Source organism: Coenobita brevimanus, chromosome 114, assembly GCF_032717465.1.
Source record: "Coenobita brevimanus isolate Jiangsu-jjx chromosome 114, ASM3271746v2, whole genome shotgun sequence".
NCBI classification, from domain to species: domain Eukaryota; kingdom Metazoa; phylum Arthropoda; class Malacostraca; order Decapoda; family Coenobitidae; genus Coenobita; species Coenobita brevimanus.
In genome coordinates, this window is record NC_137067.1 from 19,772,553 (window position 1) to 19,790,238 (window position 17,686).

Below are 17,686 nucleotides of genomic sequence, written 5' to 3' on the forward strand. Positions count from 1 at the left end.
GTCACTTCAGAACAATGACATGTACAGCCACTAACACACACAGACAACCAATGCAAAACTTTATTTTTTACTTGCATTGCTCTAGCTACTAACATACCATACTGATTCATATCTGCATAGCATATGGAAGGGGGCAGGGGAGGTCAGCCTTGGCTGTGGACGTTATATGGTCTGACATAGATACAGATACACGAATCAACACTCTTGAATGAACCCATCACAACACTCCATCCTCCCCCTACATGCATTCACAAACACTCACCCATGCTAACGAAGTCTCACTACCTTTCAAGACGGGACGGTAGCGGTGGCGGCTGCGGCGTCGGGGGCAGCCACCAACCACCACGAACCATCATACACACAAACCGTAAGTCTTTAAAGCCAACCAACACAATAGTGACGCCTTGACCATTATGACGCCACAACCCAAGACTCGACCCATGACCCTTCTTGACCCATCATGCTTGCACCGGGTCACGAACGCTCATTAAAACTTATCAGTAAGGACCAAAATCACCCACAAATACGACGTCTCGTCTGCCTTGGTCTTCTCCGGAATCGTTCAAGCAGCACTGACGGATAAGCCTTCTAAAGGTTATGGACACGAAATTACTTGGGATGAATAACGAGCTGTTGGCACGAACTGGTAATACTGCTCAGGCGTGGCATCTGGGAAGAATAGCAGTATTAGGATTTTCGTACTGATTGTCCGCTACATCTTTTTTAATGTAATAGTAAACGAACTTATGTCTCCGACTGTATTTGAATGGGGTCAAAAGGTAAAGGATAAGCCGGCGAACACTACGAAGGTCACTGCCACACTTGGTGCCTCTGAAGCAACCACACACTTGGTGGAGGGACATAAGCTACATGTTTTGTAGGTGATTTGTGTTTTCTAGCTAGTTTGGCAATGCCCCCCCCCCCACACACACACACAGCCTTTGCTAGGTAAATTTAGTGAAACTCTTGGAAACACTGTCAAACCTCTATGACCACCATCATTGTCAACAGAATCATTAACTCTACCATGAGGAGGTGGACTGAGGGTGTAGGAGGTGGAGTGAGCGCGAAGGGGAAGAAGTGAGTGTGGAATGGGAGGGCCGAGGATAGGGATGAGTGTGGGTGGAGTGAGGTGTGGGTGGGGTGAGGGTGAATGGACTACTGCGTGTGTTGTTACTAAGGGCAATCATCGAGCACTAATACTTCCAGTTATAGTTATTTATCACAACACATGCATGCATAACACGGAAACGCAGAGTACTTAAATAGGATGTATATTTGCTATTACGTAAGACATAACGGGCGACGAAGTCACGCCTCAGGAATAATGAAGAAGAATGGGGAGAACCATGTATAGGTGAAGAATGCAGTATGTAGACATGATAGGACAGGGTGAATAAGACATTGGTGGGAAATATGCCAGAAGACTGGATGGGCTGCAAAGGTAACAGTGGAAATGAAAAGCTGTTTGCCTGTACCCCCGAAATTTGTGATCGAAGTAACTGCATAGACTATCATGGAAAAAGCTTGCCGAGAGTTGTACGCAATATTAACGAATGCTTACAAAGAACGTATTGGACATAATAAAGAAGAAAATCTGGTGAGTAATAAATCGGGTATTTTCCGTAGTGGCAAGCGTTGTGTTGATAAAATATGCAGTACGGCTGATATTGTACAAAACAATCTAAAAAAGACTGCAAGATATATCTAACTTTCATGGAGCTAGAAGAGGTTCACAGCAAGATGACCTGAGAATAATTGCTAAAGACAATAAGTACGTATGATGTGAGTGGAACAGTGCTGCATGGTGTAAAGAACTGTTGATTGTGACGAAGTATGAGCATCAGTAGACTGATGTCCGAGGGAATGGCTGAATTAAAGTGTCGGAGTGAGGGATAAAATTCTATATATCCTTCGACATGCGTAATGAACGAGAGATGCGAAAGTAATAATGGCTCCAATAAGATAATTAATCGAAGGGCCTCCCTTATGAGAAAATGATGCTGTATTACAAACATAAACAGACTAATTTTCTAAATATCAAAAGGAATGTGATGCACAGTTAAGTAGAATAATCAACCAACCTTTGAATAAGACAACAAAATAGGGAATTGATAAAATTTGTACTTTCAATCGTTGACCAGGTGCTGCACACCTTACCTGAAATAATGAAAGCCAAATTACACCAGACTGCATCATTTTAGTAAAACATGATTGTGAAATAAATGCAATAATTATACATAAATAAAGGCACAATAGAATAGCATACATGTTATATCGTGATTTCCAATTACACATAGCCAAAGAGTAAATTTAGTAGCTTACGGTAATATCACATACTAGTGAGCATTAGACATATGTTGACAATCTCATAATACCGCAGCCTATCTAATCCCCAAAATGGATTAATTCATCCAAATAAATTATTCCTTACAAGTGCTTACGGCTAAACAGTTCTTCTCCAGACAGTTATATTTTGATAATTTACAGAACGAAGAGATATGGCAGCTTTTGTGATGGCTTGGCAGAACCAGTATACAGAAGTAGGATACTCGATTGATGTGGCAGCTTCAGGGCTCTAATATCAGGTTTCGTTACTAAATTCTACGGGCATGAAGCGGGGGCTTGAAGCCCTAATATAGGGCTTCGCCTAAGTCAAAATCTACGGGAGTGAAGCACCTTGTATCCGAAAACGTTAATGAGTGACATACGAACAGGGCTGCACCTACAGATGATCTGCATCTAAAAACCCATCCCTCATCATAATCATTATTCGACCCAAACTCTCAACATTGTATAATACATGTGGTTGGTACACAACCCAGGCAGTGTGGCCGCCTCACCCTGTCCTGCGGTAAAAACTGACAATATGATATTTCCACATTTCTGACACTTTGTCTGGCCATATTAGTTGTGTAAATAGACATTATATTTTTATTACCGAGTGAAAGGCTAACACAATATACCTGAGGCATTTTATCGTCAAGCGGTTGCGTCATATTTCGCTCCTGGAATGGCAGTGCTGTCAGCAGCTTTCCTGTGACTTTACACACCATTGTGTGACATTTTCATTATTATTAAAAAAAAAAAAAAGGAAAAACTTTTTTTCTTTTTCTTTGTTAACTGGGTAAGGGAAATGCAGGCTCATTATCTCTTACTCTCGACTTATTAAATTACAATTCATTATGCAGCTGCTTTGCTGTTAAATCAGGATAACTCTGGCTTTGTTGTTACGATTAACGAGCGATGCTTACTCCTCAGGAAATGAGCGGCCCGGCCCGACGCGGCCCTGCCCGATTGTGTCACCCTAGGCAGGAAGCTAATAACTATGTGAAGTAGAGTTGAAACTCTTTCTGCATGTGATAAATTAATTTATTAAATTCTGTTATCTACTAAAAATTCACCCATAAAGATACCGATTCTACTTGGAATCTAGAGTTTTCAAAGGGAATGTTCAGCTCTAATCGGTGAATGTCTCAACTACGAAATCAAGGTAAAAAAGGTTTTCCGTCTTAACACTGTGTTTTTTGGCATCAACTCACTTAAATGTCGGAGATTTAGCCCATAATTTTATATCACAGGGAAACTGTGATAATATGGTGCTCGCTAGCTCTTCACGCACTGACAAAGCCCACGTTACTGGTTACTATCAGTCGGATCTGAAAAGTTTATTGCTGAACGACGTAGTGGTGTTTAAGCACTTATCTGTTAGATTATAGGTTATATATCGGGGCATAAAATCTAATAAACTCCTGCCTTTACAAATAAAGCTTAGTTAAGTCCTTCAGCCCAAGCATGTTATTTCGTTCTATCCTTGCTAATGTCAATTTTTTTCTCAGCTTACAAGAAAGGTTACTTCTAGAACTATAGGTATTTAATACATCCTTCACTGTCCCCTTCAGTACTAGACCTTTCCCAGTTTGAATAAAATCAATTGGGCATATCAAAATCATGTTAACAGTACATCACCAGATGCATGGGGTTAATGTTATCAATGACTTTCCAATAAACTGATATTGTGAAACAAAACATATTTTAAGTGCCTGAAGCCGTGACTGTCATAATTGAGAGTCATCAGCGTACTGGCTGATCTTACAAGCAAAAACGCTGATCACTGGTATATAACTAGATATTAGGACAGTTGGGTGTTGGGTTGCTTTACTGAAGCTATCCACGCTGGATTATCTTGATTACAGTAATACTTAAGGTAAATAATGTTACAGCTCCTCTTCTCACCTTCCATAGTGATCTGACATATGAACACTAGAGAGTTTTACTCTGTCACTGTTTGTATTCGCTTCTGAAGAGTAATGAGATGACTGGAATAAATGCTCCCACTTCAGCTGACGACAGCTGAAAGAACAGTAAAACATCAAATGGTGAATAAGCCGACTCCATGACTTCCTTAATCCTGCCAGTTATTGACTTTATACACGGGTTTTATTCTCCCCTGTGTAGAGTACAACTCTCACTCCTGTGGGGAGGCTTCCCACATATAGCTCTTTCTCAAAAAGGTGGAGGTCAAAGGCTTTTCGTCTCATTAACTCTCCTCTTACTGGCTCCCTTCAACCTGTCTCTTCGTCGCACTGTTGAATCTTTATCTCTTTTTCTATTGCTATTTCAATGGTCTCTGCTCCTCTGAACTGTCTGCTTGCATTCCTCCACCACTACGGCTGGTGTGTAGCACCCGCCTGGCAACAAACTCGTCCCTTTTCAATCCAACTCTGTAATGAAAGAGTTAGCCGTTGCTCCCAGTCTTTCATGTATGCAACTGGAACTGTCTCTTTTTGTATTTCCTACTGCCTGTGATCTCCAGTCTTTCAAACACAGCGTGTCCAGGCATCTCGAAGTGAAATTGGTCTTGAATTTGGCTCTCTGTTGACTTGTTTTTGTTTTTCATTGAGTGAACAATTTGCGGGGCTCCTGGCCTTTGGTTTCTTCTTCATTGCATAAAAAATATTAATTTCAGACAAAATGCATGATCTAAGAAAGCAACAAATTCCAATATCGTTTTATACTTGTCCGTTTGTTTGTACAGTACAGTATATCAACTTGTCCCTCTATCGATATACAAAGGTAAAGCTACAGAACGTGGTGAATGTTTTTGGCCTATCCGATAGAGCCAGGATTCCGGGGGCTTGAATGATGAGTGAATGGAAGCGGGGCCCATTGATTTGGGCAGATTTGGGCTGTCTGGACATTGCTACTCTTCATCCTGCCCTAGGGTGGGAAAGAAGGTCCGGATGATGATGATGATGATGAAAACATATCTCATATTCTACAGGTATCTCAGAATTAGTTCTTACTGTCACTTACATCACCTGGCACAGAACGCCTGCTGAGCCAGATGCAGGCATCCTCAGACACCAGCAAAAGTGACCACAACTGTGACACAACTTTTTGAATTCTCTGGCAGTTTTTTCAGTTTATTCAGCTTAAGAAAGAGTTTTCAAACTAGACGGGTTAAAAAGAAACCTTCAGACCCTTTAGTGTAAGAGGTTTTCCAAAACTAAATAAAACTGAATGTAGCAAGGACAAAACAAAAGACGTTCTCACAGTGAAGGTGTTAATGAGTCTGCAGGTAAAAGAACGATGCTGGTTAATAAAGAAAATGTGTCAGTATTTCTTTTGTATTACCCAGTTGTGAGGGAGGACCAACTTTGTTAGGTCTCTTAAAAATGATGAAAAAAAAAAATCCTGTGTATTTTTTAAAGTGTAGAAAGTAAAGGAGTTGCATGTGGCACTGCAAAAATTACGTGTAAGAACGCTGCCTTGGAATCTTAAGCATACGTTGGGGTTTAAGTGGCCAACAATTTACCATTCTTTATTCGCTGAAATATTTTTACAGAAAGAACGCTTAGTAGACCCGTGGTGGAAATATACTTGTTTTTTATCTGTTTACCTTTACTGTTGGTTTCTTCAGACGATTTATGCCTGCACTCTGGTCAGATTTTTCGGACAGGAGGAGACAGACAGTGTTCATTAACCCTTTCATAAGAGTTTCTACCTTGATTGAATATCGTTTGGAGTTAGGAAGAATGAAATATAAGACGCGTCACGTGCTGAAGAAGTTAATCTCTTAACTACAAATATGCATTGGTACTTAAGGGAACATACAGTACAATTTTATTTCGATAAGATTAGACTTTTCAAGGAGGTGGTGTTACATATATATTGGAGTCCATTAATCTCTTCATCAAAAGATCCTTTCCATGGGTGAATAAAATCCTTTAGAGGCAATATTACATTACAGTAAAAATAAGTCTTCAGGTTGAAGGGGTTAAGTACACATTATGGTTAAAAACTTTGTATAATGAAATAGTTTTACATGTAAACATTGAAACAATAAAGGAGCTGGCAGGAGTTTCATAGCAAGCCTGGATGAAGATTGGGGAAGTATACGTAACCCTTTAGTCCCGTCTTTTATTGTCTAGTTTTGCTAATACCTGGCGGTTTTATTTACCTTTGGGGGAGACTGTACAGAGGAGGAGTTTAATGGAGATCGCGTCTAACCTCTTCACTGCAGGAGATTTCCCCAGAGATAAATGTAATCGTCTTGTAGCGAGAAGATAATCATGTCCTGTGCTTGAACGGGTTATTTAATACCTAAGACCATGACGTCTGGTTCATTCCTGTTACAAGTTTCCAAAAGGCTATATTAAATAGACGGTATGAATATAAAATACGTCGTCATATTAAAGGGTTTATGGCGTACTGTATTTTTTTCATTTTTCTGCTTTTAGACGATTCTATTTAGTGCAGGAAGAGTCTCCAAGCTGAGCAGGGGTTAATGAAAACTATGTATAGCCATTAGTTCGAAAAGTCTGCCATTTGCTCAATAAAGGAGTAAGAACAAGATACAAATTAAGTATTCGAGCTGAAGGGGTTAAATAAGGAGGGAAAACAAGGGTTACAGTGAATGAGAAGAGAGTGTGATGACTACCTCGAAAATGCCAAGTAGTAAATGTAAACTGGGACAAGTTCTGGAGTGGATAAATATCGTGGCGTTGAAGGCCATATTATCCACGACTTTGGAGTTTTTGTAACAACTTTCCTCATTTATATACTCTGCACTGTACACTTATAATTCTGGTATATTTATCCGTTGTGGCAAACTAAAGCATTATTAAACATACTTTCCTTGTGGGAGAGAACAGTGCATAAATAACATGCAAGATTATAAATAAGTGCAGTATTCAAAATAAATGGCAAAGGAAGAGGAGCTACGAAGATTCCTATGCCATCAAGAACAAAAATGGTCGCTGTAACAGACGGATGAACTAGCACTCAGGTCCTGAATGGTCGCTGATGGGGTGTTTGGGAGGACTGGTGAGTGGCTTAGTTAAGAGGCTCCTTTGGTTGGGCACAGGCCTCACGCTTGGGCATAACGCTCTAAAGTGGGTTCGAGCCACACTGACTGCTGCTGTATGTGTAGGGTGGAACTCTCACAAGCCAACGCCTATCAGTAAAAATCGATTAAGCATACACCATACCACTGTCCAATAATACTATCTTCTGTTTCACCGTCTGCGCTTTAATCTCTTGCCATAATCGTAACTCCCCTATAATTATTATTTTTTTCTTTTTGAGCAAATACCTGATTCAGTTATGTGCACGAGTAAGCTGGAGGGCTTATGAAGGAAGTAACTGTGGAGGACAATGAAACTGTCCTTAAGTGCTGGTAATATGTGGATAGCCGAGGTTGTTGTTAAAATCTTAATATGCGGCCGACTTGGCACATTGAATGAGAAGAAACTAGTCTTTGATAGCTCTGGGAATATATGCACTTGTTATTAGGAATGATTGCGAGTTTAAAGAGCGACAGTCTGAGCAGAGGAAGGAGGAGGGAGGAGGAGATTCTAATAATTCACAATTACTCTCCGGCCTCGAATCCAAGTCGAGCAAATCAAGACGTACAACACAATATTAAACAGTTTATTTTGCTTGCTGAGTAGGATGGAGAATTTAGGAAGGCAAAAACTGCGAAGATGAGAAAATGTGTATTATACAAACAGGGGTTATGACATAACTGAAGATTAATGTGTGTAAGAAAACTGTGCGCCAGGAGTAAATAAAATAAGGTTTATGGAAATGCTAATAACCACTCTCATATTAAGTCATTTAGAACATAAGGACCTGAGGCTAGGCTACCTTACTCCAGAACAAGTAAAGCCAGGACACTAATCTAAAACTCACGCAGCATTCTGCATAACAGAGAAACACCTGGGACATTTTAACTGTTGCTTACACCGACTCGAGTACTGTACCATTAGAGGAAAAAAAAAAAAGTCAACGGAACAAAATATGATGGCCATTTCCTAATGCTAATCAATGTGTAGTCAAGATCACTTATTAATGATACACTGGCAAGAGGAAAAATAATCTCTAAAAAAAAAAAACGTGGTGTAAGTCAGAATGAAGACGGATATGAGCATTTCTGTGGCCTAATTACTTCACACACACACACACACACACACACACACACACACACACACACGCACACAGACACGCATGCAGAGAGAGAGAGAGAGAGAGAGAGAGAGAGTCGTGTGGTATTTATATAAAAATTTCAAGTGACGTGCAAGAGTGTGTTTGAGCTAAAAATGCCTGAATAAGTATGGGAAAGTGGGAGAGCAAATAATTGCGTGCAGAAACTTACGTGTGTGTGTGTGTGTGTGTGTGTGTGTGTGTGTGTGTGTGTGTGTGTGTGTACCAGGAAATGGGGTGTTAGATAAACCAAATGTATATCATAATGTCTAAGTTTAAAAGGTACATGACAGGAAGTGAGTCATTGTTACGATAAGTGGTTGAGAGAAGAAATGGGATTAAACGTGTGACAGATGCATAGCAAAATATCACAGGTTCATGAATGAGTGAGAGGAAATGAGACAGTGTTGCATGTTAGATCTGTTAATGGAAATGAGAAGATAAAACAACTGTATATATGGCAAAGTGAAATATTGGATGTAATAAGTGCATAACCAAATATCGAGGATTCCTATGTGTGGGAAAGGAAATAAGCTGAAATGTGTGGCAGGTGTATAGTAAAATATCACAAGTTTAAAATATGTATGTAAGAGGAAATGTGCCGTTGTTATGACAGATGTGTGGGAGGGGAAATGAGGTGTAAGGTGTGACAGGTGATGAGGTTGCAGAGGATGTTTGAACGTGTGAAAGGTGAGCCAGTGTGAAAGGTTATGGGGTTCAAAGCGTTGTGCAAGGAGGGGATGATAGGCAGAGGATGGAACGGGCAAGAATAATAGTAGAGAAGGTGAGAAGAGTATATGAAAGGGGAATGTGTGTGTCGAAATGAACGGTGAATGAGAGGATGAACGATGATGGAGGAGGAATGAAAGAGGAAACTGCGAGGAAACTGTTGAAGAGAATATGGGTGAAAAAAGACCAACACTGGAGTAAGATAGTGACTAAAGTGTTGTGTGTGTATTTTTGATATGGACAAAAGATTAAATGAACATGAAATGATGGGACGATACAAGAGAAGACAAAATAGGTAAGATTAGAATGAGAATAATATGCAATAAATCAAAAAATATTAATAATAATAATATATTCCAAGAAATTTCCAAAGTCAACGAAAATACGACAAAAATCATCCTAATCATGACCATCGCCAGTAAAAGATGGGTGAAGCAGGATCTGGAAAAAGGAGAAGAAAGGCACAAAACTAGAGGGGTACCCAGTGAAGCGCATCTCTCCAACAAGGGCAACGTAATTTCCAAATCACTCTTCATAATGGGTTAGGTTTTTTTCATCACTGATTAGGGTTTTGCAAAGTGTTTTCCGGATTCAGACTCTGTAATACGATCCGGATCGGTCCCAAAAGTTAACTGGTTGTTCCCTGAAACATAAGCTATCTACCCACCAAATTAAGTCCAAAGCTTTCTTTTAGTTTTTGAGAAATCCTGCTATCAGACAAACAAACTAACAAGCAAACAAATAAACAGGGGTGAAAACATACTTTCCACGTCAGAGAGAAAAATTCTTACCAAACAATATGCACAATGAAATAGGACACGTACAGTAAATATTCATGTCCTCGAAAATACAGCTAAAGAAAAGAAAAAATGTTAGAAAATCGTGCGAGAAACCAAAGGACGCAATTTGGTGGGGACCTTTAAAGCGAGACAGGGAGGGGGGATGTGGTTAATTTGCATACGCGATTTACGATGAAGGAGTGGCAAGATGCGTCAGTGTGTGAGTGGGCCGGCGTGAGGAAGTGTTAGCAGGTTTGAAACACGTGAAGAAAAGTGAGACAGGAGTGTTGGAAAAGTAAGAAAATGAGGAAGAGACTGATAAAGTGTGAAAAAGTGAAACAAGGTTGGGAAGTGAGGTAAAAAAAAAAGAAGTGAGAAGGTGGGAAAGGGTAGTGGGAAAGTGTGGGAAATGAGACAAACAGTAAGGGTAAAAAGGTGTGGCAAGTGTGGGAAAATGTACTGGGATAGTGGAAAATGTAGAGTGAGGAAGTGAGAAAAAGATATGTTAAGAGTGACATATGTTTTGGGAGAACGTAGGAAATACGAGAGTGAGGAAGTGTAGGACAAGCGTGATAGGGTGTTGGAAGAGTGAAAAATGAGGAAGTGTGGAGGTATGAGAGGAAGAAGTGGTGCTTAAAGTGAGGTTGATTGTTTGGAAGAGTATGGAAATAGCGGAAACGAGAGTTAGAGGATGTAGGGAGGCTGAGGGGTGGAATATGTGAGAAAAACTGTTCATGGATGAACACTGAGTAATCTTTGATGTTCCGGTTTCGTAAGAATGAATGTTAGTGAGTAAGCTGAATGGTGTGAAGATGCGTTGGAAGGTGTACGGGTAGGTGTAAGAAGGCTGAAGGATTTGGAAAATGTCTGGAAATATGAACGTGAGTATTTGTATGAATGAGACTAGAGTTAGAATGAGTGAGATTAGCATGAGAATGAGATCTGTAAGTGAAACTATTATGAGTGAGATCACCATGGAAATGAGAAATAAGTCATTAATAATTAGTATGAGAGTGAGAGTAGGATGCAAATGATTTTAATGTGAGAGTATCCTGGGTATGAGTGGCAGATTAGTAGGAGAGGATGCGATTACTCTGAAAGGGTGATATTATGTATGACAGTGAGATCAGACTCACAACAGTCAGAACAAGCGTGGCACCCGTGACTTTAAGAGAACGTCCCGGGCACCAGCAGACATTCCCCAGGATTTACGCGAGGCTAAGTTACAAGGAAGAACTATGACAAACCACGACCTTCCACTTCTCAGATTCTAATAATCATCCCTGCTTACTTTCTCTTAGTTTACGAACAGGCCAAGTCTATGAAAATGTGTTGTACACTACAAGGGACCAAATCAGCTCATGTTTCAACTACCTGACCTCTGAGGACAGCAACTCTATTGAACAGTTTAGGCAGCAATGAGCCCAGCAGTGACGACGAGAGTCCAGTCATATTGGCGACACATGGTAACACACCTGGGCTGTTCCCCCATAGGATCCCATTATTTAAAATTTGAAAGTGTCCTCTAGTACGCACGACGCCTCGCGTACAGAGTCAAGATGGACTAAATTCGGAGGCAAACGGGGCACAAGCAGAACATTTAGACAAGATCTGAATTCCTTATCGTAGTCACTGCTCACCTGTGTCCACAAGACACTACTAAATAGGATTGATTATTATTGTGACATACCTTAAAGCCACAGTTCATCTAACAATTCTCCATCAGACATAGGTGGAAAGGACTCTTACTCTTGTCCAGACTCACTGCAGGGCCACCTGCACTTCGCCATTACAAATACATCATCGAGCAGAGCCAGCTTCTATGGAGTCAATAACCTTAAGTCTGTCGTAGGTTTAATCTTTTGGTTCTCTGACCCAGAAATGGAGTTTTGTGACACGCAAAGTACCCTGAACCTTGTATCCCCAAAGAAAAGATGGCAGTCTAATGAACAAACTGAAAGCTGACACCTACATACCAGTTCACATATAGTGGTCACTCCAAAGACGCTCGCTACCTATAGAACTGTTTCCAGTTCTATTGAATCAGCCTACAGAACTGTATACCCAGTGGCACACAGACCCACACTGCTCTCTCCTACCACTGTATATAATCATTGCCTAATGCATGGGTCTGGTAGGCTTGATAATTATCTGGGTACACCGCTCTCTTGATACAAAGATACACAAAACTAGTCTCCATTAAATGCTTGCTTTCTATTCATCTAATGTAATGTCTAGTCTAGATGTAAGCTGTCTATGTACTTCTTCAAAGGCACTGAACCCTGAAGTTAGCATAGACAGCAGTAAGAAAGCAGGATTGGACAGGGAGTAATTAGCATATGAGTAAACCAGTGCCAAACCGATGAGAGTGAGAAATCGTGTGAGGGAGCGTGAGTGTGTGAACCCCAGGAGATAAGCTATCGTGGTGATTAGTCAGGGAGGATTATCTGGGAAAGGCATACCAAGCACGTTAACAAACACGGCCCAGAGATGTAAATGTACTTTTTAAGCCACTTAGAGTCCAGTTGGATGGATAGCTTGAATAACGATGCCATCATATACACACCCTTAATATTGATTTCTTTGCTGTTAACACTTTTGACGGCAGCAGGAATAAAAATGACATCACGTGTTTGCTTTTAATTTAGCTTTCCTTGCTACTGTTACTTCTGTTTAATTCATATGCGGCAACACGCGACTGTCAAACTGAATAAATACGTCAGAGTGATAGGAGGAATAAAACAGTAACGGTGTGGTTACCATCACTTTAGCATAACTTCGGCTTAAGCTGTTCAGCCTGTATTATTCCCAGCACCGCGAGAGGTGAAGAAGAATACTGCTCTTGACTAACTTACTTTCCAGGCAACATAAGCTTCACACACTACCACCATTCTCTCACAAACAGCTTAAACTGAAAATGCACCCCGTTACTCAGGGCGTTAGTTCAACCCTCAATCAGGAAATGAAATGAAAGTGTGAAAAAAATAGTGTGTTCGTTGCGAGAATATAGTAACTAAGGCATCTTTCGTTGGTAAAATAAAACACACACTCTGCGTTACCCAATGTTGGTTGAAAAATAGCATCAAAATGCTCCCAGGCCTTCTATCTAAGATAGAAATATTAACTTTATCATTCTTGCTACCACCAGACATTAGATTCAGCTCAAACATGGCCTTTCGTCACTTAACTATTAGCTTTGAAACCATCAGGTGGTAGCAAGAACGAAATGGTTAGCTCATGTCCTAAATAACTGATTAATACTTTGAGAATGGGACGCCAGTCCTACGATGAATTTAGTTCTCAAATCGAACAAGAGGTAAAACTCACGAATGTTATGTCTTGGATGGTTTACGTATTACTCCTTCTGTCTTCAAAGGTTGAAAGCCATTCTTAAGCTGAATAATATCATCTAACAGATGTCAAGGTGAATGTAGGGAAGAGTAAAGTGATGGTCTTTGAGACAGGTGAAGTCAGTGAATGTACAGTGAGGTTGGATGGTGAGGAAATGGAAAATGTGAGTACGTTTAAGTACTTGTGTAGTGTGGTGAGTAAGGATGGAGGTTTGGAGGGTGAAGTGCTTGAAAGGGTACGACAAGAAAGAAAGGTTGCTGGTTCCATGAAAGCAGTGGTAAGAAACAGGGAAGTGGGCATGGAAGTGAAAAAGTTACTACATGACAGTATTGTGATACCAACTCTAACGTATGGAAGTGAAGCTTGGACGTTGTTGGAAGGACAGAAGCCAAGAGTGAGAGCAGTGGAAATGAATTATTTAAAAGGAGCCTGTGGAGTCACATGGAGAAAGAGGCTGACAAATGAGGATATAAAGGAGCGTTGTGGTGTGGATGTGGATGTGATAGCGAGCGTTAGGAGGAACACCCTGAAGTGGTTTGGCCATGTGGAGAGGATGGAGGGTGAGACTCTGATGGAAAGTGTATGTGAGTGAGATGGAGAGGGGGGGGGAGAGGGAGGGGGAGGCCGAGGATGAGATGGTGGGGTGGGGTGGAGAAGTATATATCATCATCATCATCACCACTTTACCGGCATACCTGTAACACCCAGCTTGACAACATATATCCCATTACACATGCCCCACCACTCATCATCATCATCATCATCATCATCATCATCATTAATCATCATCATCATAACCTTACCGGTATACCTGTACCACCCAGCTTGACAACATATACTTGTTTACACATGCCCCACCACTCATCATCATCATCATCATCATCAGCAGCAGCAGCAGCAGCAGCAGCACCAGCACTCTCTCCGACCCTGACAAAGCTCTGTCTATTGCAAGAGGGCGCCGGACATCTACACAGAACATGTACGGCACTGTTACTGTAGTACGACCCCAAAGAAGCAGTTCCTTACCAGCTGTCGACGGGTCTGTCCGGCCAGACAGACCGGGGTTAAACAACAATAACCACAATGATCATCATTACCACCATCGCCACCACCATCTCCATCACCATCGCCACTGCTGTTATTACCACTACCGCCACCACTACACACCATCACCATGACTACCACTACTACACACCGTCACCATCACCATCACTACCACTACTACACACCGTCACCAACATTATCAGTACCACTACTACACACCATCACCATCACTACCACTACTACACACCATCACCATCACCATCACTACCACTACTACACTCCGTCACCATCATCATCACTACCACTACTACACTCCATCACTAACATTATCAGTACCATTATCCTTACTATAACCATCATCATCACTACCACTACTACACACCGTCACCATCAATATCAGTACCATTATTAACCATCATCATCACTACCACTACTACACACCGTCACCATCATCATCACTACCACTACTACACACCGTCACCATCATTATCACTACCATTATCCTTACTATAACCATCATCATCACTACCACTACTACACACCGTCACCATCATCATCACTACCACAACTTCACACAGTCACCATCATTACCTCCGCCAACGAAGTTGGAGGAGGTTATGTATTCACCTATGTCTATTTGTTTGTCCACACGATATCCCCAAAACTTATCGATGAATTTAAATGAAATTTTGTGGAAGGGTGGGCCATGGGCCAAGAAGGAATTGATTTAATTTGGGGGCAGAGCCGGATCCGGATCCGGAGTATCCCGCACAATATCTCCAAAAGTTCTCAATGAATTTCAGTACAATTCTGTGGAAGAGAGGGCCATGGGTAAAGAAAAAAATAGATAAATTTTTGCGGCAGCTCCGGATCCTATATATTGCACATAATATCTCCACGGAGCCGTCTCCGGATCCTTTATTATAGCAATGGCACTGGCGGAGGTATGCACTCTCTGCTGCTTGCTAGTTATCACTACAACTATCCCCATTATCGCTATCACTACACAATATCATTCTCACTATCATCACTACCATCACCACTATTACACAGTCACCATCATCACTACTAAATATCACCACTACCAATACCAGTACACAATATCACTATCACTACCACCACCACCATTACCTGTATTACGCACCGTCACCATCATCATCAGCACTATCATCATCACCACTAAACACTGTCACCACCATTACTACCACCACTACTACCCCATATCACCCCCATCACCACTACCACTATTACCACTGCCACCACCATTACAAACTATACCACCACCATCACGACCGCTAGACACTATATCACCACCATCACCACGACCACCTCAGTTACACACCATCACCACCATCACCATTGTCGCTATCATCACTACCACCATCAGCACGACTACCACCACTGTTACATCGATATCACCACTACACACTATTACCACCATCACTACCAACATCATCATCACTGCACACTAGCACCATCATCAACGCGACCATCATCACCCCTGCACACTAGCACCACCATCAACGCGACCATCATCACACTGCACACTAGCACCACCATCAACGGCCACCACAACGACACATCACAATCATCACTGACACCATCACCACTAATATCATCATTATTAAAACTCGGCCAAGATCACCTCTACTGCAATCACCACTACCGCCAGCACCACTACCATAACCATCAATAATATCACCACTATCACCATCACTAACAACCACCTCCACTTCTGTCATCACAACCACCATTACAACCATCATCACCACAGTCACCATCACGTACTACCACCATCTATCACTACCACCATCACACACTGCCACTACCACCATCCCCACCCTCTCCACCAAACGGTCACCACCACCACCAGCTCCACCAAACACTGTCACCACCACCATCAACTCCACCAAACACTGTCACCACCACCACCACCACCACCATCTCCACCACACACTGTCACCACCACCACCAAGAACAGAGACGTCATGGTACTGAAGGAAGGTTGCTGAAGAATAACTTCTAACCCTCTAATTCGCGAGATCATTCCTAAGCTAAATAGAAAATCGTGTGGCGTCAACATGAATGGCATGTACAAAGTCTATCGTGTTGAAGACTGACCATTATATTCTTTTAACTCTCTCTCTCTCTCTCTCTCTCTCTCTCTCTCTCTCTCTCTCTCTCTCTCTCTCTCTCTCTCTCTCTCTCTCTCAGATTAGTCTAAATAACACTGACAGACTTCAGTTCTGCAATGGGTATATAATAACCATTTTGTAACAAACGTAAATGGGAATCAAACTGCAAAAGATTAAGACACAATGTTGTAGGTGACATGGCTGATGAAAACAAGTGTATGCATTCACAGTACTACCTCTACGATACCTTCATAGCATGTTATGGTATAAAAAAAATACCTTTATAATTCTACCTGTTCTGTAGTCCGACGACCTATCTGATTTGACTCCATGCCTGTGACATTTGTTTTTCAAATAACGCCAGACCATTTATCTGGCTCAGAGTAACCCCCCCCCCCCGCAGAAAAAAAAAAATCGCTAAAATCTATCACGCTTCACGTTTTGGCCGAGAAATTGGAACTTTACATTAATTTCAGCAAACGCTGGGCATTTTTTCCCCTAAGCTCAGAGTAACCCAACACAGGTAATGCGTTCATGATATTGTTTAAAAATATTCATTCTTGCATAATCAGTCCCTCATTCCTGAATGTGTGGTGAGTTCCTTCAGCAGAATGACGTCTTTTATATTACTGATATAATCAGACTTCTTTTATATTACGTTATTGATAATATATTCAGTCGATTTTACTCAATGCATGACAGAGCTCCGAAGTTTGATGACACATATAGTCATCTTCAGATGCAACAGGAAAGACCTTCTTTAAACAAAATAGCTTTGAGGTAAGGTGGCAAGAATAAAACAGTAAAAGACGTTAAGGCATTATTTTTAAGTTAATGATGTGCTTCAGTGTTATCCTTTCTTGTAGGTGTTTGCCCCCCAATCTTGAGTCAGTGGCTCAGCACCGCTTTATGCTGGTTACAGCACGAAAGGCTTATTAGTATTCATCAAAATCTATCACTTACGTACTTTAATTGAAAACTTGTTTGCTCTTAATGCTTTAATTTTGTTCAAAGCAACATAAAGCAGAATTAGCTGGTCATTATTCTTCTGTAAAGTAGTTATACTGGTAAGAAAATTAAACCATGAATGATAATTATGGACTACAGAAGAAGGTATAATACACAGCTGAGCCAAGACGGGGGCAGATTAAGCCCTTTTTC